Source organism: Chionomys nivalis, chromosome X, assembly GCF_950005125.1.
Source record: "Chionomys nivalis chromosome X, mChiNiv1.1, whole genome shotgun sequence".
Classification (NCBI taxonomy): domain Eukaryota; kingdom Metazoa; phylum Chordata; class Mammalia; order Rodentia; family Cricetidae; genus Chionomys; species Chionomys nivalis.
Window position 1 is genome coordinate 126,198,922 of NC_080112.1, and position 24,416 is coordinate 126,223,337.

Genomic DNA, 24,416 nt, shown 5'->3' on the forward strand with positions numbered 1-24,416 from the left:
CACTTTTCCTGCCTAAAGCACCTGATCAGTCTAATACAAAGCTGAACAGCCAATAGCTAGGCAAGAGAAATAATAGGTGGGGCTGTGAGGCAGAGAGAATGAATAGAAGGAGGAATCTAAAAGAATAAAAAAAGAAAAACAAGAAAATAGAGAGAGAGACAGAAACAGAGACATACCTGGGGCCAGAAGCCAGGTAGTTTCCAGACAGACAGACACTGGAGGAAGTAGTGAAGGTAAGATATACAGAAGTAAAGAAAAGTAAAAAGCCCAAGCCGAAAGGCAGATAAAGAGCAACAGGTTAATTTAAAAGAGGTAGGCAGAAAGGAACCTAAGCTAGGCCAAGCATGCAAAACTAATAATAAGTCTCCACGTCATGATTTAGAAGCTTGTTGGTGGCCAAAAAGGAAAAGCCTGCTACAAGAGGATACTTAGCAGCATCCCTGGCTTCGCCCTAATAGATGTCTGTAGCTCCCTTCCACATCAAAATATCCAATGAATTCATATTTCTGGGATAAAATGGCCTTCAGTTGAGAATTGTATGGCTCGGTGATGTGGACAAGGTTCCACCAATTCATTGGGGGTTTCAACCTTCGTCTCACAGTAGAATCCTTTAAAAATACTCAGGCTCATGATCTATTGCAGCATAGTTGATTTTTATCAGCTCGGTGGAGCTTAGGAAGAGTACTTTTGTAAAGCTTGGTAAAAAGTGCAAAGGTGAATTTAAGATTGACAAGAACTGTACTGACACCATCGTGCTCTTAATTTTCCTATGTGGGATGAATAGAGACAGCATTCTGGAAAGCATCTGAACAACAAACTAATGACTGTGTTAAAGGCAGCAGAGAAAAGAATGCATCTTTTTAAAGTTGCCATGGAAATTTTGAAAAAGCTGCATTTAGCCCTTTATTATGAATTAGGATGATTAGCGTTCACGCTGTCATAAAGGAACATGCCATTCCCAATATGGAGGAAATACAGGGCACTTTCAAAGGCTCCCTTGCGTGTGAGGTCATGGTGGTCATGGTAATATTTAGACCTTGATGAAAAAAGTCATACAAAATAATATCAAATCAGTTACACTAAATAACAAAGATACTCTGAATAAATAAAAATATGAAATATAATTAATTATTATCTTTTGGCTTTCAACAATTAATGTTAGTAAGTGGAAAAGACAAAAAAACAGACTCTGAATAAATTATCACAACAGGAAAACTTCTTATCAAAGGTTTCATCTGTGCCTATATTTCAGGACCAGAAGGAGAGAGAGCACGAGCAAGGAACTCAGGACCGCGAGGGGTGCACCCACACACTGAGACAAGGGGGATGTTCTATCGGGAACTCACCTAGGCCAGCTGGCCTGGGTCAGAAAAAGCATGGGATAAAACCGGACACGCTGAACATAGCGGACAATGAGGACTACTGAGAACTCAAGAACAATGGCAATGGGTTTTTGATCCTACTGCACGTACTGGCTTTGTGGGAGCCTAGGCAGTTTGGATACTCCTCCTACTAGACTGGGATGGAGGTGGGGGGTCTTTGGACTTCCCACAGGGCAGGGAACCCTGATTGCTCTTAGGGCTGACGAGGGAGGGGGACTTGATTGGGGGAGGGAAATAGGAGGTGGTGGTGGGGAGGAGGCAGAAATCTTTAATAAATAAATTTAAAAAAACATGGTGATCTGATAAAAAAAATAAAAGCATAAAAATATCCAAGGCAAACAATGACAAATGTTAATCATTATTCAATCTGAATAATCAATACATAGATTTTTTTATTAGTTTTCTATATTTTTCTTCTTTCATTATAATATTGGATTAAAACTTAGGATATTAAAATTAGCTTGAATAAAACTCAAAAGAATATATAACAGGGAGAAAGAATTATCCTCATTGGTTTAAAGTGACTATAGATTCCCATAGGAATGAACAGTTCATTGGGGCAAAGTTATTTCATCCCATACTATCTTCCTCAATTTATGCTGTGGGCTTATGTAGGAAGGGCACTGAGCTTTTGACACCGAAGAACAGTTCTAACTTTCCCATCCTTAAAAGAAATCTTAGAATTATATTTTTCATGTATTCTAAGAGTTGGTAAATAAAGAAACTTATTGTGAAATAACCTGCCTATCTATTTAATAACTCAAGAAATTGCACAGCCTCTGCATTTTTCTCCAATAGGAAGTAGTTATGGTAGCAAATGGGACATTTTCTACAAAAGGCAACATGAGAGGATAGCCTTTCAGGCACAAGTTTTCAAACCATCCATTTGCCTGAAGCTCTATACTTCTATAGGGGGAAGGGGTGTGGGCAGATTAAGCACACCAAAACCCTTTTCTCCTTGATTAGGAGCTGCCCAACTGTAGCCCACTGACTACCTCTGTAGTCAGTGTCTGGGAACAATTGAAAATAACCTGGTCATCACCACATGCCTGTGGTGCATAAAGTCATCAAGAAATGATTTTTCTCAACTAATTTTGAAGATTATATAGCAAAGTTTGATACATTAATATGTAAAACGAATTAGGAAACAGTTTGGTAATGAGACAAAGGTTTTAGGGGCCTATACAGGTTTGTCATAACCATTCATACTGTTATACACATTTATACTGTATTTTGCTTTTAATATAAAGCATAAGTATAAGAAACAACCAATATTACCTTTTGTCTTACAAAAGCAGATGTAATCTAAAGGAAACCCTAAGGCAGCACATATTACTAATACTTCAAAATCTGAAGTGTCCAGTGATGCCACCATTGGTAATATAACCAAAGGATGTTTCGTTCTAACATAAAGGTACTTGCTCAGCCATGTACATTGCTCCTACTAGATTGAAATTACAGAGAACCTAAATGTCACTCAGCAGAAGAATGGACACAGAAAATGTGGTGCATTTAAACAATGGAGTACTACTCAGCTGTTAAAAAAATGAAATCATGAAATTCACAGGTAAATGGATGGACCTAGAAAAAAATTATCCCAAGAGAGGTAGCCCTGACCCAGAAAGAAAAATATGGATTCTATTCACTTATATGTGGATATTAACTGTTAAGTCATTGACAACCAAGCTACAATCCACAGAACCACAGAGATTAGGTATAGAGTAAGGGACTGGGGAAGACAGATATGTCTCTTTAGGAAAGGAAAATAGACCAGATAAGTTATGGGTCGATGGGGTTAGGCTGGGATAGGAGGATGAATTAAGGGTCATTTGAGGGGTAGTATGGAAACCTAATACACTAGAAGCTTTCTAAAATATATACATATCTGGAGGTGATCTAAATGAAATCACCAGATAATGGGGGCTAACTGAGCCCAAACTAGTCTCTTCTCACTAAATGAAGCTTCCAATTCCAGGATTGGGTTACATCTAATCGAGTTGTTGGCCAAAAGGGTCCCTTAGGAATCCTCGAACAATTTAAGGTATTTCCAAAACTATAGGTTGCTTTCCACAAACTGATGGCAAGGTGCCATTGCTAAAAACAATACTTACACAACCCATTGAACACGGACAAATAGAACTAATGCCTGGTCTACAGAGTGAGTGCCAGGACAGTCAAGGATATTACACAGAGAAACCCTGTGTAAGAACCAAATAAATAAACAAACAAACAAATAAATAAATAAATATAACCCTTTCCTCTCTTAAGTTGTTTATATCAGGTATTTTGGTCCCAGTGATGAGAAAAGTAACTAACATAGAAAATAATATTCAAATATCACTGACAATCCATCCACCTAGTACTTTTCTAGAATAAACCAATTTTGGATATACATACATTTGTACTGAATAACAAGCAAAAGTAATTACAAAATTTACTGACCAAAAATCTTTCTCCAATTAAAGTAAAATAAATTCCATACTTGTATTCCCAAGAAAAACACAATGAAATAAATTCTTTTTGTAATCTTTTAAAAACGAATTAAGTCTACAGAGAGCAAGGATATTTAGCCTTTGACTTACTAATAGCCCATTTTTACTTCACTTCTTATATTTGCATGTTCCAGCATTTCAGGAAATTTGAAGAAAAGGAGATAGTTTCATAGCTATATAAAATTGTATCATTCCTAGCTGCCTCAATACATCATAATTGGAAAGTGATACTTTAACGATATTTTCCCTTTTGTTTCTCCTCCAAATGATACTAAAATAAGAAAACAGTAAGTAAGAAAACAAAGCAAGTGCAGAGCTACGGTTGCTAAGGAAACCATAATCATATTTTCTTTAAACTGTGGCGAAACAGCTACTGCAGTTCAATTCAAGTTCATGTTTCCTTATATACATTCAACGTCCTTATTGTACACACCAGTATCACCCGATCAAGCAGGTGAGCATGGAGGTGAAAGAGCAGCACTCACAACGTTCAGATTACAGAAGAGAAATGGGGAAACAATACTTGTTAGAATTTGGGATGCCAAGAAAATAGTTCTCTCACTTCTACTTCACTTGTCCTCAGGGCTCCAAGAAGAAATTGGTACCTGTCTTTATGGCAACTGTGTTGATTATAGTATTAATGAGTTCTGCCCAGATATCATGCAGTGAATACAGGTTAAATGGACTGCTCTCCTCTGATAAAGATTTGGCCTCATAACAAAAACAAACAATTTAGTATGGGTACTCTATGAAACATCATTTTGTGAATGAAATGGTGAATATTTATGACCTGAAGAAAAGACCATTTTCCATACACATTTGAAGATGTATCTTCATTAATTTATATCTTATTTCATAATGCCTTCAGGACTGAAGGGATTGCCCCTTCTCCCCACCACAGGAATTAGTCAATATCATGGAGATTCGGAGGAGCCTTAAATGATTTTTACTCCTATTTTCTAACCCAGGCACTCCTCAGTTCTGTAACTGTGTAAGATAGTTCCAAAATGGTGAGTCCACACACATTTTCCCAAGGAAACAAAACATGGTGGTTTGGGTTCAAAAGCCAGCTCATACAGTCCCATTTCAAACATGGCGCACCAAGAGGGGATGTATAAATATAAAGAAGTACATGCTCAACCTTCTGAGATCCCAGAAAAGAGAAAAGACCCCCTCAGTCATGGGATAGGGGAATAAATGCTGGGTTGGAGGCAAAGACTCTGGTATCAGTTTCTTCTGGAAGTTTCCAAGCCAGAAATCATGTCATGGGAGGTTCTGCAGAGTCTTCGACCCAGCTCAGTAACCTGACTCAGCATAGGAACATAATACACCATTTGCTGAATGACATAACAAGCCTAAGGGTCTGGGTGATAATTTAGTATTTCTGACACTTCATCACCTCCTCTGGATGAACTACTTGGAAAGAACAGGCCAAGTGCTTTGATTGTTGGGTGCTCTAATTTTATTGCCCTTAGATCCTTGTAGAACTCCTAGTATTCCTGTTTTGTTTGGTATAATAGGGATAACACGGGGCTCAAAAGAATGGAGTGGGAGGCAGAGCTGAGAAATAAAATATTTTAAAGACAAATTTAATTTCATGCTGAAATGGTCCTTTTGTGTTTATGACTATGCCCCAAAATAGAGTCCTAGAAAAAAACAACAAATGTGTATTTTAGAAACACGAAGAGAAGTCTCAACAATTTAGCACTTTAGGTGATGTATATTTTAAATTCATTATTCATTTATTAATTCATGCATTTTTATTTCCCCAGACAGGATTAATTCCACAATGCATGAAACATGAAAAAAAGGAAAAATATTTCATTATCATGAACACTATAAAGCAACTTTAATGCAAGTCTTATATTACAGAGGGATTTACTTGTAACTAGTATAAAAATAATTTACTAGTTGCCACTTTAAAAATAATTTTGCTGATTTTTAAATACAAGTCAAAGACCTACTGAGGGTAGGGATGTGGCATAGTGGTAGAGTACTCACCTAGCATGTGTCAGTCCCTAGCACTACTAAAGTCAAAATAAAAATGAAGCGTTTCTTGAAAAAAAACGTTTTTTAAGAACAAATACAATTTTTAATTTCTAAAAGCGTATGTAGAATATGCGTAACACACGAAAGAGGGGGGGGGGGAGAGAGAGAGAGAGAGAGAGAGAGAGAGAGAGAGAGAGAGAGAACACCACCCACTTGTCCAAGTTCCTCCCACATAAGGCGAATGGAACCGTTTGTGCAACTGTGCATACCTTTCCTATTTCCACAGAAATAACACTGTTAAACCATTAAAGAAGCACATGAACAATTTAGGCTGAAATAAGTCCAAATGAATTTTAAAAATATAAAACACTACCAGACTTAAATTCTAATTTTTTTGTCTAAACAAAGAGATACTATTGTAAAGGAAACATCCATACCACATAGTTAAATACAGGTGATCTAGAAACACTCAACTTACAAATATCCTGTACATGGGAACAGTCAATCCACCACAAGGGGATCAGCAACAGAGTAGGCTCTCTAGACTTCAAGGTGAGAGAAGGAGTCCCTTAGGAGTCATCCTGATCTCTCCGCACGGGATACTGGAGTCGGTAATGATTAGAGTGGAAACGGAAAATGGGAAGTCATGGTCCTCGGGGCCGCTGCAGTATTCACTTCCCACTATTCTCACCAAGGAATCTATTTCCCGCAAGTGTTACGAAGACTGCCTTGGTTCCCAGGCCGGCGCATCAGAAGTCCACTGGGTCCGCAGTTCAGCTGGAACTGTGCTATTAATACTAGGCTGACTTCCCACTTGGAAACTAACTCTAGCCCTGACAGTGCTGGTCAGCTCTGTTATGGTTAAATGAATTTGTGGGCGGTCCTGGGAGTCTGCCAGTTAGAACATCCTTTCTGTGGGAAAATTCCTTTAGAGGCCCAAACAACTCACTGTCAAACATGGTTTTCAGCCACAAGTTGGGAAGGGCCTCAGGCATTGACAAATCAATCCTCACCTTTCTTTTCTGGAAATGTTTGGGTAATCGTTGCAGTAAAATAACACCGAAACTCAACACAACAACATGCTCCATGGCAAAGAATAGTATATTTCACTAACAATGATAATGCATCAATAGATTGGCTCCCTACCAACACGCACACACCATGCACAAACATATTTTTCATATATGCTTCTTGCAAATGTGTTGTCATTAATGCAGAATTTCTTTTATTGATGCTAAAAAAAAAAAGATCATCTATGACCCAGGTCCCAACTCTGAGCTTTAACTTTTATTCTCTTCTGAGGGTTGATTTATATTCATTGAGCTACATTCTCAATTGGTTCTCCTCGGGCTCAAAAAACATCTGTGCAATAACCTGATAAAACCTGGAGGTGTTCAGTCATGGGGCAGGAAGTGAAAAGGTTGCGATCGACAGTGGTCTGGGGACTCAGGAACATCATATTTAAATCAGCTAAGAGACTAATGTAAAAGTCTTCCTAACTGTATGGGATGAATGTGTAAAACAGATACTGTTCCCATCAATAGCAAATAGGTTGTTTGGCACAAGTACAAGTAGGTGAACTACAGATCCCAATCATTTTCACACACAAACAACAATAAGAATAAATCAGAGAGGATGCTAACATTTACAGTAGCAGATTATAGTTTCTTAGGAGATGAATATCAGCTACCTAAGAAACGAAAATCACCACTGTTAACACACAAAAAGCAATGGTCATAGTGAACCAAACACATGCAGAAAAGCTTCAGTGCATTTGGCAGAAGCAGGGCAAAGTCTTCCTTATTCATTTAAAGGCAGCACAAAAATCACTGGAGACCCAAGCACTGAATGAATGACACTTCAGTTTTTCGTTCTGGCTTTCTTCCTAAATCATTCCCAAGTAGAAAATAGCCCAGGACCCACAGGAAATCTGAAATGAAGTGATTGAAGATTTGAGAGAATTCTTTAAATAAATGCCTGAGAATGGTCTTTCAATTGGCCTATAAAATATAGACTCGAATAGAGAAAGACTGTATCATTTAGGAGAATGTGGTAGTTTCAACCCTCTCTTACATAAAAGAGAATAACTAAGTTAGTGATGTCAGAAAAATAACATTTCTGCAAAAACATTTTTTTTCTATCAGAGAATGTACAATTACTCACTTTACCCATGAGAAGAAGAGATTTCATTAAACCATAAGAGTAAAAGGAAATTATGTTTAACTTGCATATTAATCTTGTAAATTACAAAACAATCTTATAAAGATGGAAAGCAACCCAAACTGTTTTGCTTTGCTTACACATGTTTTCAATATCTTATTAAATCTTGAATAATTGTGAACTTGTATATCAGTACCAATTTTCTTATCACTATATCCCAATTTAGAAGTTCTGATTAAATTAGCATAATTAATGTTAAACAGTGTATTTATATATTGTGTTGGCTTCACACTTAAAAATACATTCCCTGCTTTGTCTCTAATATGGCCCTCCATAGATATTATAGGCCTTAGATTTGTCTTCTTTCTATTGCCTCTTTCAGTATCCATGAAACTGTTCTGTGAAATTCAGTTGGCTATTTACCATTCAGACACATGGATACTATTTGCCTCTGAATTCTATACAATTATATGTATTTGATGATAATAGAGATACTCATTCCCTTGGATATCTCCCATTAAAGACCTTGGGGAAACAAGAAAAAAAGGAAACCATATAAAAGAAAATTAAAGTAGAGACCTTTCCATTCCTGTTTTAAAAATATTTTACTTATTTAAAGTTATGTGCATGTGTGTATGTCTTGGTATATGCGTTGAGCGCAGTGCCCATGTGGAGCAGAAGAGGCTGTTTAACTCCTTGGAGCTAGAGTTACAGGTCATTATAAATTACCTAACATAGGTGCTGGGAGTTAAACTCATGTCCTCTGGAAGAGCAGTATATCCTACTAATTAATAAGCTATCTCTGAAGCCCATTGTTTGCTTTTCTGAAATGTCTACTGAGTTCTACAATAATAAGGAAAATCAAAGTGCTTGAAACAAAGTATTTTGAAACCAATGTGAAGAAGTCTCTCTTCTAAGGGAGCCACTGTACGTAAAGGGAAGTGAAACTTCTCGGGTCAGCACCCATATGGTGTTAATAAGAAAACCCACATGCATGCTGCAGTATGGCGTGTTTAGGAGATTGGCCCCTGTTGGGAAAAAATGCATGCTATGTCAATTTTTAGCTCAGACAAACATTAGCAAAGCAAATTTTCTCACATCATTACCCATAGCCAAATACATAACTTTGAGATGGCTTCTCTCCAATCTTTATTCAAAGTGAGGGTAACATTTATGTAAAGGATTCTTGCCAAATAGAAGAAGTTACTGGCCATTTGCATGTTGGGATGTAGGAAATTAATGAAACAATACATGTATAACGGTTGAATTTTTATCATGCAGATATCTAAATTTTATTAGCAACAAACTGTTGACTAAGCCTCATAAGATCTGTCTACTGATCTTGCTTCCAGACAACCTGACTTGGAATGATCTTCCACCCACGAATATCTCTGTTACCTTTAGGAAAACTAACTTTATGAATAGCTTCAGTCAGTTGCATACTTGTCTTTCCATCCTCCGTATAGATTTCTGATGCCTGGCTAGTCAATCTTCCCCTGTAGTCATCAAGGGAAGATGATCCATCCTAGCTCCAAAAATAGAGTTTCATCATTTTTACTTGGTGTTACATCATTTAATATGCCAAGTATGCTTTAAATGTATTTCACACTAAGGTCAGTTGCATGACATTTAGGAAAAGGGCAATCAAGCAAACACAACAGTGGTTTTTAAAATCAGATGCAAGTAAAATTCACTGCTGGATAAAGAAGCCAGGTAATTCTGCAATCTGAGATATTGTGATGCATGAGGGGAAAAAAAGCTTCCAATAGGCTATGCTTTCTCCATCTTGGGCAGGAGACTCTTGGTGAGAACACCGCTGCTAAAGCTCTAGGTGACTTACCTGGACTTTAGGCAGCAGGAATCACGCACTGATGGAGATTTTGTCTCAAGCTATGTAGAAAGCAGTAAAGAGTGGGTAGGGAGAAGAGAAGGCAAGTTGCGGTCACTGCCACAGTCTATCACCCAGCCGCAGCCAAAGGAAGATACAGAAGCTTGCAGAATTCTTCTGCTATGAAAGTATGTACATCTTCCTCTGTTCACTGTCACGCCCCAATGTGGTTGTTTGCAACTGATAGCCCCTCATGTCACCAGCCTGAGAGTAGAGTGAACAGCATCTGGAACAGGATGGATCCTGGGAAGAGGGCTAGAGTAAAGTAGGAGTGAAAAAGTTGAGTCTATAGCCAGGTAAGTGTCCTGCACTGTGAACGAGTTCTATTCTGTAGTGATTTGTGCTGTGGCAAGCAGTGTATTTGAGTTTTCACAAGGGCTAAAATGTGATTCTCCTCTTAGCATTCCTTCCCTTCTAATTTTATAATGATGTTGGCCTACCTGAAATAAAAAGGCAGGGCTATAGTACTGAAGCTTCAGTGAGTCACAGGGTGGGATGAATGAACTGATAGGAACAAGAGAGGGGATCACTGATGGAAACGTGCTTAAGGAACAGATAAGAGATCTAAGGCTTGCAGGGAAGACCAAGACATAGTGTTTAGTGAAGTAGTTCTCAACCTGTGGGTCCCAACCCCTACATATCAGATATTTACATTATGATTCATCACAGTAGTAAAATTATAGTTCTGAAGTAGCAATTAAATAATTTTATGGTTGGGGGAGGACACCACAACATGCGAACCATATTAAAGGGTTGCAGCATTGCGAAGGTTGAGAACCACTGACAAGAGCAGAAATAAAAAGGAGCTATGGAGATTTAAAAAAATGGAACAGAGGTGAAATGCAGCAAGAACTCACCTTATAGATCCGGAGGTGATGGGTTATGTAAACTGAAAAAAAAAAAGAGGAGACTTGGAAGAGAGATAGAATAGAAGCTACTTAGCAGAGGGTTGAGGAATAGACAGAGATAAGACCATCCTCATTTTTAGCTGTAATCAGGAATGACTTGTAGAAGGGTTTTTGCCAAGGCAGAGACTTAACATGAGATAACTGTACAGAAAAACAAATTTGAAGCGATGTGTATAGTTAGATGGCATGCTCTGCAGTGACCCCCAAAGAAACAGGACTATATAGGATTCGGATGAAAAGAGATAAGTTTGCCTTGAAATAGGAGGAAAAGAGATCTGTGACGCCTATAACTGATTCACGTATGATAAATCTTTTAGCAAACAGATAAGCTTGCCCAGTACGTTCGTGTGCAATTAAAAGAATGGAATAGTTAGGCTATAAATAAGCTTGCTTTAACTTTACAAAAACGTATATACTGAGACTATTTTGTTTATAATTTGCTATGAGTTTTTGCTCTCTCTGGATCTTGAACCCATTATCACAAGAGTATTGTGGGGTTGAGCTTCTAGAAGTGATTGACAGATCTTGCACTCATGGCTGGTTAATGAATCACCCAGGAAGCATGGGAGACGAGGATATTACCTCCTCCAGACCATGGGGCTTCCAGGCATCTGCCCTATCAAGCAGGCACATCTGCTTCTCCACGTGAAGGAAACAAAGCCAGAATAGAGGGCCGGCTGGCAAAGCCACAAGGTCAAGCCTTGGCCTCTCTTCCTGGCTTCCTGCACAGACCTGGCCTGAGCTACATGACCTAACTTGTAGCATTCTGCACACCGCAGAAAGAACTAAATCAGGAGCCACTGCGAGTTCCTCTTTCCAAACCCCCAGAATGCCCTCTGTTCCATTTACTCACAAGCCTTAATTGGCCTCCTCCTATGCCTTTGACAGTGCCTGGGCTCTGAAGAAAGTATAGTGGTGACAGAAAAGCTTGTCTGTGTAGTACCAATTGTGACAGGTTTTACACAGGGACTAATCATTAGTAAGGCCTCTTACTGTTTATCTAAACGGATGCATCTGTAAATCTTGCCCAGCATACTGGATTACTGTTTACAGAGGGTGAAGCTGCTGTTTATTTCTCAGCATGGAAGATGCACATGTTGTACTTTTCATCTATGAGGTACAGCTCAGAGGAAACAAAGCCTCTGAATAACTAACTTCCTTCTAAACCCACAGAGGCTGATGAGCGCCCAAACTGACATGGGTTCTAATTTCTGCTCTGCTCTGACTTCCAAAGCTGTCAGAAGATCCAAGTGCAATAAAGAGAGGCCAAGTATTTTGCGACATCACCTCAAATTTGCATTCTCATCGCTCCATTATTAACTTTCCAGTTTGTCTTGTTACCGTATTAGGATACATCTTTTAAAATTGTCTAAAAGTTTGTACATTTCACTAGAAACTAAGACCATGGCTCTTCACACTGGCTTTAATATTTTGGGTTTTTAGCTAAATACATTGGTATTTCTTTGGAAATTACAGAACAACGTATGTTAATAGTTTATTTATTGAATTGATATCCAGGATTTCATAGTCCTTTACAGACAAGATATACAACACTTGATTTTTCATGATAAACTTTTAAATATCTCTGAGGCACATAGATTAAACAGTTTTCTGTAGCTTGCATGTACACATTCCTTTTCGCCTTATTTTTTAAATATGTTGTATTAAAAACAACAACATACAGAAATTTTGCAAACTACTGGAAAGCAGAAGAAGCAAATTGCCTACAATAATGTAAACCAACTGTAAGATTTTTGTATTTGTCCTTGCTTTTATTAATGTGATAATGCCTACCGACCTTGGAATTATTTCAATAATATAAAATAATAACTGGGTAGCTAGTTCTCAGTTCAAGTGTACACCTTTTGAAACAAATGATTTCTTCAAAGTCGTAGACATTAAAACTTGATACAAAGGAATATAGACAAAATTATTCACTTCAAAGAGTTGCTACATTTTAAAATATTGTATCATTTCCAATGCTACTGGATACAAATAGAACCCAGATGCTCACAAGATGTATGTATGTAGGTTAACTACTATTTTGTAGTCATGTTTCCTAACACACAATGGGCATTGCCATTCATAAAATCTTAAATCAAAAAAAAAAATACTCTGGGTTTTAAAAAGTCTATGTAAATACTTCCAAATATGGAAGCTTCTGAAATCTATACTGTCAGACAAGACATACTTAACCTGCATTGCTATGGTTGAACTTATAATACTCCTATATTCAATCCTGTTTACCCCTCTGCTCATGTAACCTCTAAAATACATAGCAAAAGAGGAAACGTTTTAGTAAATATTTGCATAGTAAAATAACAAAAATGTAATTCTCACCCTTTAAAATTTGTAAGCTTTCGAGTTCCCACCTATCTGTTTTCAGACTTTTTTACAGACTACTAAGTCCTGATCTTTGATAAATTCTCACTAAATAGGACTTCATGATCACTTCCTGTGCAAGTCTCTCCACCAAGTTCGAAATACGGATTTCAGGAGTAGGGAAATCCTTCTTGTCTACAAAACATTGTAGTAGTTCCTGTTTATTTTGCTTCCCAGTGCACATTGTGACGAAAACATGTTTCTATGACTCTTCAGACAACTTCCCAGAAAGTTGAGAAAAAGTCTAGAACTGTGCTTTTTCAATCCCAATGTGCTTACGGTACCAAGAGAATTTTATTTTCTGTTCAGCATGGCTGGAATGAAGATACTACCGCTGTTAGTCTCAGGGCCACTCATGGAGTAATGTCTGTCTGTTCTACTTAGCTATGTCTTAGATGCCATGCATCATGATGTACTACCTCTCAAGCACTAAGTGGAGGCCTCATCATTGAGGTCAAAACATATCAGCAGGTAATTTCAGTACAAACTTTAAGATATAGAACTAAAACATCTATCTCAAATTTATGCCATAAGGGTTAAATGAGATACTAAATACATCCCCATCCACTGTAAATATTTTTCCGATGACGGTAGTTGAAATTGCCATCATCCTAATCTCCAGAGTGCATTTTGAGTTCGTCTCTTTTCCATTTGATTTAGTATGTCCCTGCCATTTCCCCCTTTTCTTTAAAGCTGAATATAAACATTACAGAGACGTGAGTAGAGGCACATTATGACAAATAGCTTAAAATAGCACTTGGATGTGCTAAACTGTAAAGTGTTAGGCATATGTAGAAATGACTGTCAAGATTGGAGCAGGTCCACAGGCAAAACAAGGGCAAGCTTTTTGCCTGAAAATTGGTGACAAAAGGATGACTGTTCCCAGGTATTTAATTATCTCTTACCCAGATTCAATTTTATGGCCCAAGGCTGTGTCCCATACTTTGCATTTGTCGGTCATAATTGCCAAAAGCAACTCAACTGCATCTACTATTACAAAACACCATGCTACCTATAGAAAAATCAGGGTAAGTATCAGGAAAATAGATTGAATAGTGTCTCTTTTCCTGATTTAATGTATTTCAATTTTGATTTCTTTCCTTCAACCTTTCAGAAGTACCTTTGTTTCAACTCACATAAAATTACAGTATTTAAACATATGAAGAGTAATGAGAATTAAAACTATAGGGTCAAAATCATTACTATAGTTAACAAAATTGTAATCTTTTTCCCCGTGATAAAGGAGATTTCAAGCTATAATATTGCTCTTTCTTGTGATGTCAATTTCAATGTCAGACTCCAGGAGAGATAATAAAAGAGGAGAGGTGAGATCAGAAACTTCGACAATTTTCTTACTAGAAAATGATTTAGTTGTTAAAGTTCTTGCCTTATAAACATGAGGACCTTAGTTCAGATCTCTAGCACTCATACAAATACCTGGGTGTACACACACCTGGACTCTCAGCTCTAGGGAATCAAGACAGGAGAATCCCTGTGGTTTTCTGGCCAGCCAGCCTAGCCTATTCCAGAAGGTCCAATTCGTGAAAGGCCCTGTCCCCCAAAGTAAAGGCAGAGAGCAATAAAAGAAGACACTTGATGTCAATCTTTGACATCCACATATACACACAAGAAGAAAATTAGGCTCTGACTACTTAGCCATTATAAAATTGGATACTGTATTTGAAGTGACAAAGTGTTTTATGTTGATCTGCATAATTCAAAGTTCACAGCACAGACTAAAATTTCCATTGACACTTCCAGTGAGTTTTATATATAAACACCTGCTAAGACTGCAGTACTTACAGCAATGAGTATAAGAAAATGGATCTCTTAAATGGGAGCTCATGGAAACTATTGGAGAATGTCTCCCCAAGCTCATTATGAGCTATAGATGACTATCTACGGTTTCACTCTGCCGTAAGTATGGTAATATTTGTCAACTAGACATCAGGCCATTTTCAAAGTATGTCTAAAATATGCTTGTAATGAGGATTGTCCCTACTGACATATAATAGAGAAAAGAGACTATAGAGAAAATAGAATGAACATTGCTTTTTTTCTACTAGGGTTGCTTCTGGCACTGGCTTATCTCCTTTGGTATGTAAATCTCAAAATTCCTTTGCAAGGGAGAGAAACCAAGAGCACACCTGATTGGAGTTTTCTAGAAAATAGGCGGTCAGGACCCGGGCAGCATTAAAATGAACCTGTTCCCTCATGGGGATTTCTCATCAAATTGGTTCAACAAGTACACAGCCCTTTATCCTCTAAAGCAGGGGTCAGCAAACTATAACACACAAAACAAAAACAGTTCATCTCCTGTTAGCATAAGTGTAGTTTTAATAAATTCAGTCATACACATTCATTTACACATCACCTATGTCTACGTGCAGAGTTCTTACAGAAACCATCTAATTGGAAACCAAGCCTAAAACATTTTACTATCCAATCAAAATTAACTAAAATGTAAATTGCACACACACAGACACACACACAAAACCCACCCCACAGAAACAACAACAAGAAAATACTCTTGCTTTGAAATTTAACTTACTGTTTTTAAATGTTCAAAAATTGTAATAATTTAGAATTATTATAAACCTCAATAGTGGCTGTGTGAAGGTGGCACAAAGAGATTATTACTGAAAATATCTATACAAATTCTCTTTAGTACATGGTTGGTCTCTGATAAATCAATTAAAAATGAGCTATCAGAAATATAATTCTTACTTTTATGTATTGGCATGTAAGTGGTGAAAGATACAATAAGTAAACATGCTTCTTATTTCTTTTTTTAAAAAGATAACCAAGATTCTTACAAACTTTACTGTCTACGTAGTAAATGACTCACAACCTCCTCTCCAAAGTTGTGTGTCAGCCGTTATTATTTTTTTAAAAAAAGAAACAGGAAAAAAAAGTAGGTCATGCAAAACTGATACAGGCAACAAATTCAGTAAGATGCTTAAACAGATAAAAAAAAATGTATTAAAGTATTTCCCAACCCCTGGCACCTGGAAAATAGATACCAGTTACTCTAGTCATTTGTGCCTTGGGGAAAATTTACTACAAAGTTTATGATCCATAAAGTCCCAATGAACTAAGTCACCAGACTCCCCTTAACTTAGTATAAAAATAAGCACATTCCTAGGAAGAGAGAGACAATTAGGTTCTACTCAAATGCTCCCCTGCCACGGATATAAATAATTTCTGAAATTTGATGACACTGTCTTAGAATTGATAAATGCCTTTCCCACCTTGGCTAGGAGAATTTAAGAAGTTTATTCCTACAAACCAGTAGAACCCAAACGTTGCTTCGTATTTCTATAAGTGTATCATAAAGGAAATGGAAGCTCTTCTGCTTATGTTCATCTCTCAAATATCCGCATAATAATTAGGAATAAGTGAAGTGAACCATAAGAAATGTCTCCACAAAAGTATATTATAGTCTTGATTTAGATTTAATATACCTCATTATATATTTTAGACAATAAAAACATGCAATTATTTGAAGACCTAAATCAGATTAGGGAAATTATGTTTAAATTGAGAAAAGACTCATCTTTGTGTTCTGCTCTAGTTGATTTTAAGATGTGAATAATTACATTATTTAAACAAAAGGAGAGATAAACCATCTGTTGGGACCAGTTATGCAACTTTCTAAAATAGAACCTCTTTTCTCCTTCAGAGGCTTTTAAGTATCTTCTTTGGATCTATTACTAGAACATATTGACAGATGCAATTATAATCAAATTGCAAATTCAATGAAATAATATTTTCCAATATTTATGCTTATATTTCCCTACTTCATATTAATATGTAAAAGTAGGCATTTGATCATTATAAATATTTCTGATTATGAGTGACTCAGTATATATCAAGTGGATAAGGAATGATGCATTTTAAAGACTTCATATTACATTTAGTACTTTGAGCCTACATTCTTCATTTCTTGCACATTTTAAATAATAGTTAAAAATAATCAGTGACTTAATTGAGACAATGGTTTACCATTTCTGCTACACTAAAAGTCACTGGGTGGTGATGGTGCATACCTTTAATCCCAGCACTAGGGAGGCAGAAGGAAGCAGATCTCTGTGGGTTTAAAGCCAGCCTACTCTATGGAGCTAGTTCCAGGACAGCTAGGATTGTTACACAGAGAAACCCTGTCTTGAAAAACAACCCCCACAAAAAAATCAAAAATTATTTTAGAAATTCAAAAGTCAAAATATTACTAAAGGAATATTTATCATGCAAATTTTTAAAAATTGTATAAAAGTCATGAAACTACAGGTTCTAATTATCCTGAAATGCTTAATATAAACATTAAAAATTTAACTTTTTTTACATGATTGGATGTTATTGGTATATCTGCTTGTTACCACAGAGACCAGAAAAGAGTGTTTGGATCCCCCTGGAATTGAAGCTACAAGACAGTTGTGACCTGCCATATTGGTGCTGGGAATTGAACCCAAGTCCTTTGCAAGAACAGCAAGCACCCTTAACCACGTGGTACCCTCTTCTGACCTGCAGGCATACATGCAGACAGAATACTGTATACGTAATAAATGAAAATAAAATTAATTAATTAATTAATAAAAGAAAACTGGATGTGGTGATTCATGCCTTCAATTTTTTTTAATTAAAAAAAAATTTCTGCCTCCTCCCAGCCTCCCATTTCCCTCCCCCTCCTCCCCCTCCTCTCCCCCTCCCCCACTCCTTTCCCCCTCCCTCTCCAGTCCGAAGAGCAGTCAGGGTTCCCTGCACTGTGGAAAGTCCAAGTTCCTCCCCCCTCCATCTAGGTCTAGGAAGGTGAGCATCCAAACTGGCTAGGCTCCCACAAAGCCAGAACATGAAGTAGGATCAAAACCCAGTGCCATTGTCATGTCTTCAATTTTTTTCTGTTTTTTTTTTTTTGAGAAATGTTTTATCACTAGCTATATAGCCAGTCCCACCAAACAATACTTTCATCTTCAAATCTTCTAATTTTTGATATGCATTTTTACTGAATAAACGTTTTTGAAAATTTCATACCTGTATGTAATGTGTTATTGCCCTCACCCCACTGTCTGATCTTCTCCCTTCCCCAGTTAGCACCCCTTCCTTCTTATAAGTTCCCTTTCCCACATTCATGTTTTTTACTTTGTTCTGTGACCCACTGATTCCTAACCAAGGCTGTCTGTGTGACTGCAGAGTTTTGAACTATACATTAAAGCCAAGCGAGCTCACTGAAGTAGGTACACAACTGAAGACTATGACTGTACCTCCCTCAAAATCTATCAGTAACCAATAACTCAAGAGCAAAGAGTAGGGCCCCCTTGAACCTCTTCCAGATCCATGATTAGCTTTTAATAGTCCCACTCCTTTTCAGGCCTAGTACAAGAAACTGAAGTTGCTATAATATCATAGTTGCAATGCCTGCATCCTTCCCTGAAAACATCTCACAGCCCTTCTTCCTATCTTCTGGCTCTTTGCATTGTTCTTCTGCAATGTTCCCTGAGCCTTTATAGGAGGTTGTTTAAATGTCGTTTAGGGTAATTTTTTCCAATTCTTCTTAAACATTAGGATTTAAATTTTTGCCTATCTTTATTAGTCTTTTTAAAAACTTAGGGTTGCCAAAACTCAATCTGAGAATACTCAGATGGAAGTACATGAGATAAAAGACCAACAAAGTCCTGTGTGGTGAGTACAATGAAAAATAAAACATGAAGCAAGAAATCTTGTTTTCCCTACTTTGGGGAAAAATAACCCTCTCAAGTTTATAACAAATACAGGGAAAAGCAGAGCAAAACGAGGAGAAAGGGTGAGTTAAGAGGAGGAGAAGAGAGATAAGGGGAAGAGGTCAAAATTTACCCAGATTTTTTAACTGAAGAAATTGCTAACTTAAAATATCATTGCCTATATGGATTTGAAAAATTGGAAGGTCTGAATTTCACAAAGGAAATATCCTCTGTTGTAAAATAATATTTTTGTGCACTGTGAATATGTGTCACTTGGATTGGTTTAGCAAAAAGCTAAAAAGCCAATGGCTAGACAGGATTTTCAGGACAGAGAGAATGCTGGGAAGAAGAAGGGTGGAGTCCTGTGGAGATGTCAGGACCCAGAGGAAGCAGCATGGACAGTACGGAGTAAGCCATGAGATAAAATGTAGATTGATTTAAAAAAAAAATGGGTTAATTTAAGTTGTAAGAGCTAGTTAGTAATAAGCCTAAGCTATCAGCCACATTTTTATGATTAACAATAAGTTTTATGTCATTTACTTGGGAGCTGGCTGATGGGACAGAGAAAGACTAGTTATATTCTTCAGGTTTTAAAATGATTCAAATCCAAAAAGGTAACACTTTGAAAGTCATACTTTTAGGATGGAAGTTAAACAAAACAACAATAAAACTTACGTAGCTAAGTAGTAATTTTATTCCCTTTGGGACTCTAGGCACTAAAAAATAGAAAATATGTTGTCTATAATCAAATGAGTTTAAAATTGGATTCAACCATTGTTCTACACAAGTATCAGCAACCATCCGATTAAGACTCCAATATGGAAAGATTTTTCTTATTGAGATAAATAATCACCCTTTGGGCTACATAACATATAATAACAATGTTAGGAACAAAAAATATGGAAATAACTTTAAGAAACAAACACAACCTAAAGAAATAACTGTATAGCTAGTTCTGCTGAATTAAAGGACTAGAGTTGTTAAGCAAAGGGCTGTCTTTCCTGGAGTGAACACTGTTATATAGCTGTGTTCTCTCTTCAGGGAGTCCTATAGTGGTCCTGGCATAGAGTGTCTTGAAAATTCTTAATAATAATCAGTAAGGCCTTACTTGGCCAAGTTCGTGGAAGCCACAATTGAAACAAGTTTTGAACTTCTGGGTTTAAAACTGAGGCCAAGTGTATTATGCTAGGTAAGCACAGTGTCACTAAGACGTAGTCATACTGTGATTTGGATCATAGGGAAGCCTTAGTCACTCTTTCACTGGTAATAAGTTCTGTCTTTGATCCTTGGAGCATTCAAACAATAGGGGATTAGTGATCAAAAAGAAAAATCACGACTCTGGCCAGGGAAGCATGTTAGTGTCTTGCTCAGCCATCATCAGAGAAGCTTCCTCCTGCAGCAGATGGGAACAAATACAGAGACCCACGGCCAGGCGTTATGCAGAGAGTGAGATACCTTGAACACTCTGTTCTAAAGGTAATAATCTCCATCAAATCCCTCCCCTGTGGGATTCAGGGAACCCTGTAGAAGAGTAGGTGGAAAGAGTATAAAAGCCAGAGGTGGTGGAGGACACCAAGAAAACAATGCCCTAGAGCTGGGGAGTGGTGGCGCAAGCCTTTAATCCCAACACTTAGGAGGTAGAGGCAGATGGATCTCTGTGAGCTCGAGGCCAGCCTGGTCTATGAGAGCTAGTTCCAGGACAGGCTCGATAGCTACAGCAAAATTCTGTCTCGTAAAACAAAAAAGAAAGAAAGAAAGAAAGAAAGAAAGAAAGAAAGAAAGAAAGAAAGAAAGAAAAAGAAAGAAAGAAAGAAAGAAAGAAAGAAAGAAAGAAAAGAAAGAAACTAAGAAAGAAAACAAGGCCCTAATAAAGCAACAGGACTGTCAAATAGATAAACTCAGAGACTGAGGCAGCATGCACAAGGCCTGTATACGTCTACATCAGATGGAGTCCTAAAGCTGAAAGAAGTGGACATATTCTAAGCAAGAACATAGCTACAAATGGTAAGCAATTGCAAATAAAGTTTTAGTTTTCCCCGAGGGAGGTGCACCGGGAAACAAACTACTCTTGAGGGTGTGCTGCATTTCCAGCAGCACATGGCCAACAGAAAATCAATTCAAGAGCATGTTTGGATGTTTCTTGTCTCCTAATGTCATATCAGGGATTTTCCTTTTATTCGTTTTTAAACTTATCTTATTTTTATTTTATTGATATATCTTATCTCTTTTTACCCTACATGTCTTTTGTGTATATATTATGGCTTCCAGTTTACTGTTTTTGTGGAATTCCTGAGTATGGAAATGAGTGCATCTCTGCTTCTATATCTTTTTCCTTGGCCTCTTTTTCTTCTGTTTTTTAAGTCCTACTCCAATGTGTTAGTTTTTGTTTTGTCTTATTGTATATTATATTATAATCCCTTAGAAGCCCAACTGTTTCCCAATGTGAGACATAAAGGGGCTAGATCAAGTTGTGAGGGAAGGTGGGGAGGAACTGGGAGAAACAGAGGGAGGGAAAACCATAATCAGGATATAGTATATAAGGAAAAGAATCCATTTTCAATAAAAGGGAAAGTATTTTTAAAAAAATAAAAATCTCAAAGGAAGATTAATAAGGACAAAGTACTTCTCAAATATCTTTACCATCATGAAATGCCTAGTTGGACAATGCTGTATAGTTAGACCCTATAAAAATTTAAGGTGTTAGCATTTTACAAAATTTTCTTTTTTTAAATAGGTTTGCAATCATTTGTTCTCTTAATTCCTTAGGTATGGGAAATCTAATACCACTCTTAGAGCTTCTATTTTAATAGATAATTGTATGTTTGTTTAGTCCAATTGGAAAAACAAATAAATCTGCAAGAGTTTGCATTCCCTACAGTGTGCTAATTTCCATTTCCTTTTGGCTATGTACAAGAACTTAACTTACACCAAAACCAAACCAGCTTTTCACATTAGCCGACTAAAGCATTTTGTCTGACTATCTAAATTGACTTCCCACACAGGAACCTAAGTGATAGCAAGCTGTTAACAATAGTTGACTCATCCTTTAAATATCAGCTTCCTGCTTAAGTCATATCTCTTATAAAATGTCACCTCTGAGAAAGCTTTCTAACAATTGAACTAACTCCCCTGCAACACTATAGCCCCCTATCTTGTTTATTGCCAGCAGAAATACTACCAATCCATCAGTTTGTGATACTTCCCATTCTACAGTATGGTCTCTTTCAAAGGAACTATTTATTTTATTCACCAGTGCACCTACCATGTCTAGAACAGGATTTCCATTTTATTAACTTTATATATTCTTTGTAAATGCTTCTAGAGTGATTTAAAAAATACCCCAAAAGACTAGATGCCATATTTTACACACACACACACACACACACACACACACACACACACACACACACACACAGGCACACATGCATGCATGTTCTTTGAGAAGAAAAACAGACTAGATTTTATTGTGAACATATTAGGTCTGTGACCAAAAAAGATGAAAAAACCCAAGGTATATGCAAATATAACTCATTATCATTTCATTATCAATAAGCTCATTGCTGCAGAGTTCCTAAATGAAAATTCTGCAATAATGGTAATTAAAATTCTGATATAATACTCCTTTTATTAGAATAATATATATATTCTAATAAAGGGAATAAATATATATAATATGAGAAAGCTGTGATGTAGAGTACTCACATTTTAAATGCTTGGTTATTAGTAACTGTTGTTGTCTGTCAGAAAATTAACACCAAAAGACTCTATTCATACTAGATCATCCAGATTACTCCAAATTATAATCTAAGCATTGTTACTGAAGTTTATATAGGTATGATTAATGATCATGTACCATTCAGATTTTACTTCCTGATGAGCTGTTAGTGGGGGCTCAAAAGAACTCAAGTTTGGCTGTAGAGCACAGAGCCCGCATCGATGGACCTGTACAAGAATGGCTGTGATTCTCAGCACCAATGGCTTTGTTCTGCTATGTCTGCTACCGCAGCTCCTCTGCTTGCCAAACTATTAACTGCAAAGTCAAGGCTGAAGGAACCACAAAAGTTAAACAATGTGTGCCTGGAGAGATAAGAATTCTGGATGAGAGTGAGGGTTAAAAGGGGAAGAAGCTAGCCGGGAAAGGACAGAAAAAGACATTGGTCAATGCTGCTTAAAAAACAGAGCTCAAGTGGACTCAAAGGAAAATGATAAGCAAATTCAATTAGAGAGAAAAGAACATGAAGATAAAAAGAAGTTCAAAACAGCTCCCAAATGCCAACTAATGTGGATTACAAAGAAAATGCTAAAGAGGAAAAAAAGTATTATAATGATAAAAAGGAAAAGAAAAGGTACAAAACCAGGCAATAGCATAAAAATATAAAACAAATGGGGGTTATAAATATAGAAGAGAGAAAATACAGACATGATCATGTACTCACAAACACAGTGGGGTTCAGTGGGGGGAGAATAACACCCCAAATTTGTGTATTGACAACCATGGTGTGTTAGACTCAATAATGGCCCCCAAAGATATCCACATACCAATCTCTAGAACCTATCAAAATGTTGCCATGTGTTGTAAGAGAGGCATTGCACATGTAACTTATTGCATAGACCTTAAAGGGAGGGTATTCTGAACCATCCAGGTGGGAACAATCTAATGGGTCTTTAAAAGAGAAATTTCCCCAGCTGGGATCTGTCAGAGAGCAAGAAAGAAATACACAAAGACCTATAGAGATGCAGCCCAATGGCTGAGTATACACACACACACACACACACACACACACACACACACACACACCACTCTCTTTGCTAAATAAGCTTGTTGCTTATAGATAATATTGATAGACTTCAGCTTTTTTTGATTTCCTTTGCCATTGGTTGAGAATTCATCCACAAAGTTTCAACTCCACAATTCTCATGGGAACAAAAACCTCTTGGTGTGTTTCTTTCAAGATTTGTCACATATTTGACATTGATTTACCCCGAAAAAGTAATTGTCTTATCTCTCCCCTCCCACCATTGTGACCTTTCGCTCTCTTAAACTTGCTTCCTAGACACTAGTATCTAAAGAGACGACTCTGTAAACTGTTTTACATTCCTAGAGTTAATATTTACAAGCAACCGTGTTCTTACTCTCTTTAGCTATCATGAGAAGCACTTTTCTTTTCTATATTTAAATATGACATTAAGAACATATAAAGGATAAAGATGATAAAGCAACTAATCTCAAAGAAAGGTTAATACAATTTTATTATTGCTACTAGTATGCATCAACGGTGTGGTGATGACTAAATCAGTTGAATGAGTCATAAATTTTTGAAAGGTGAATCAGTTATGAAAATCAGTATTTCGAAGTCAAGAAGGCAGAGTCGTTAGATACAATTATGTTCCTTCTTTCCCAAGATCCATGTACTGTCAATGATCAAAAACACATTTTCAGGAAGGGTGAAATTAGAAGATGAGGAATTCCACAAATACAGAACATTGGCTATGTTTAAACA

At 37.0% G+C, this 24,416-nt stretch overlaps 1 protein-coding gene across 3 annotated transcripts in view; it reads right to left on the minus strand.

Moving 5' to 3' along the window:
* The window catches only part of Arhgap6 (Rho GTPase activating protein 6), a 514,638-nt gene that overhangs the window by 177,339 nt on the left and 312,883 nt on the right, over positions 1-24,416 (minus strand). Inside the window, exon 1 of one of the 3 annotated variants that reach the window (XM_057760296.1) lies at positions 9,864-9,900. The exons of the other annotated variants lie outside the window; for them this stretch is intronic. The gene's annotated coding sequence lies outside the window, so the exon portion shown is untranslated. Of the gene's footprint in view, positions 1-9,863; positions 9,901-24,416 lie in introns of those variants that run through there. 3 annotated transcript variants of the gene reach the window in all.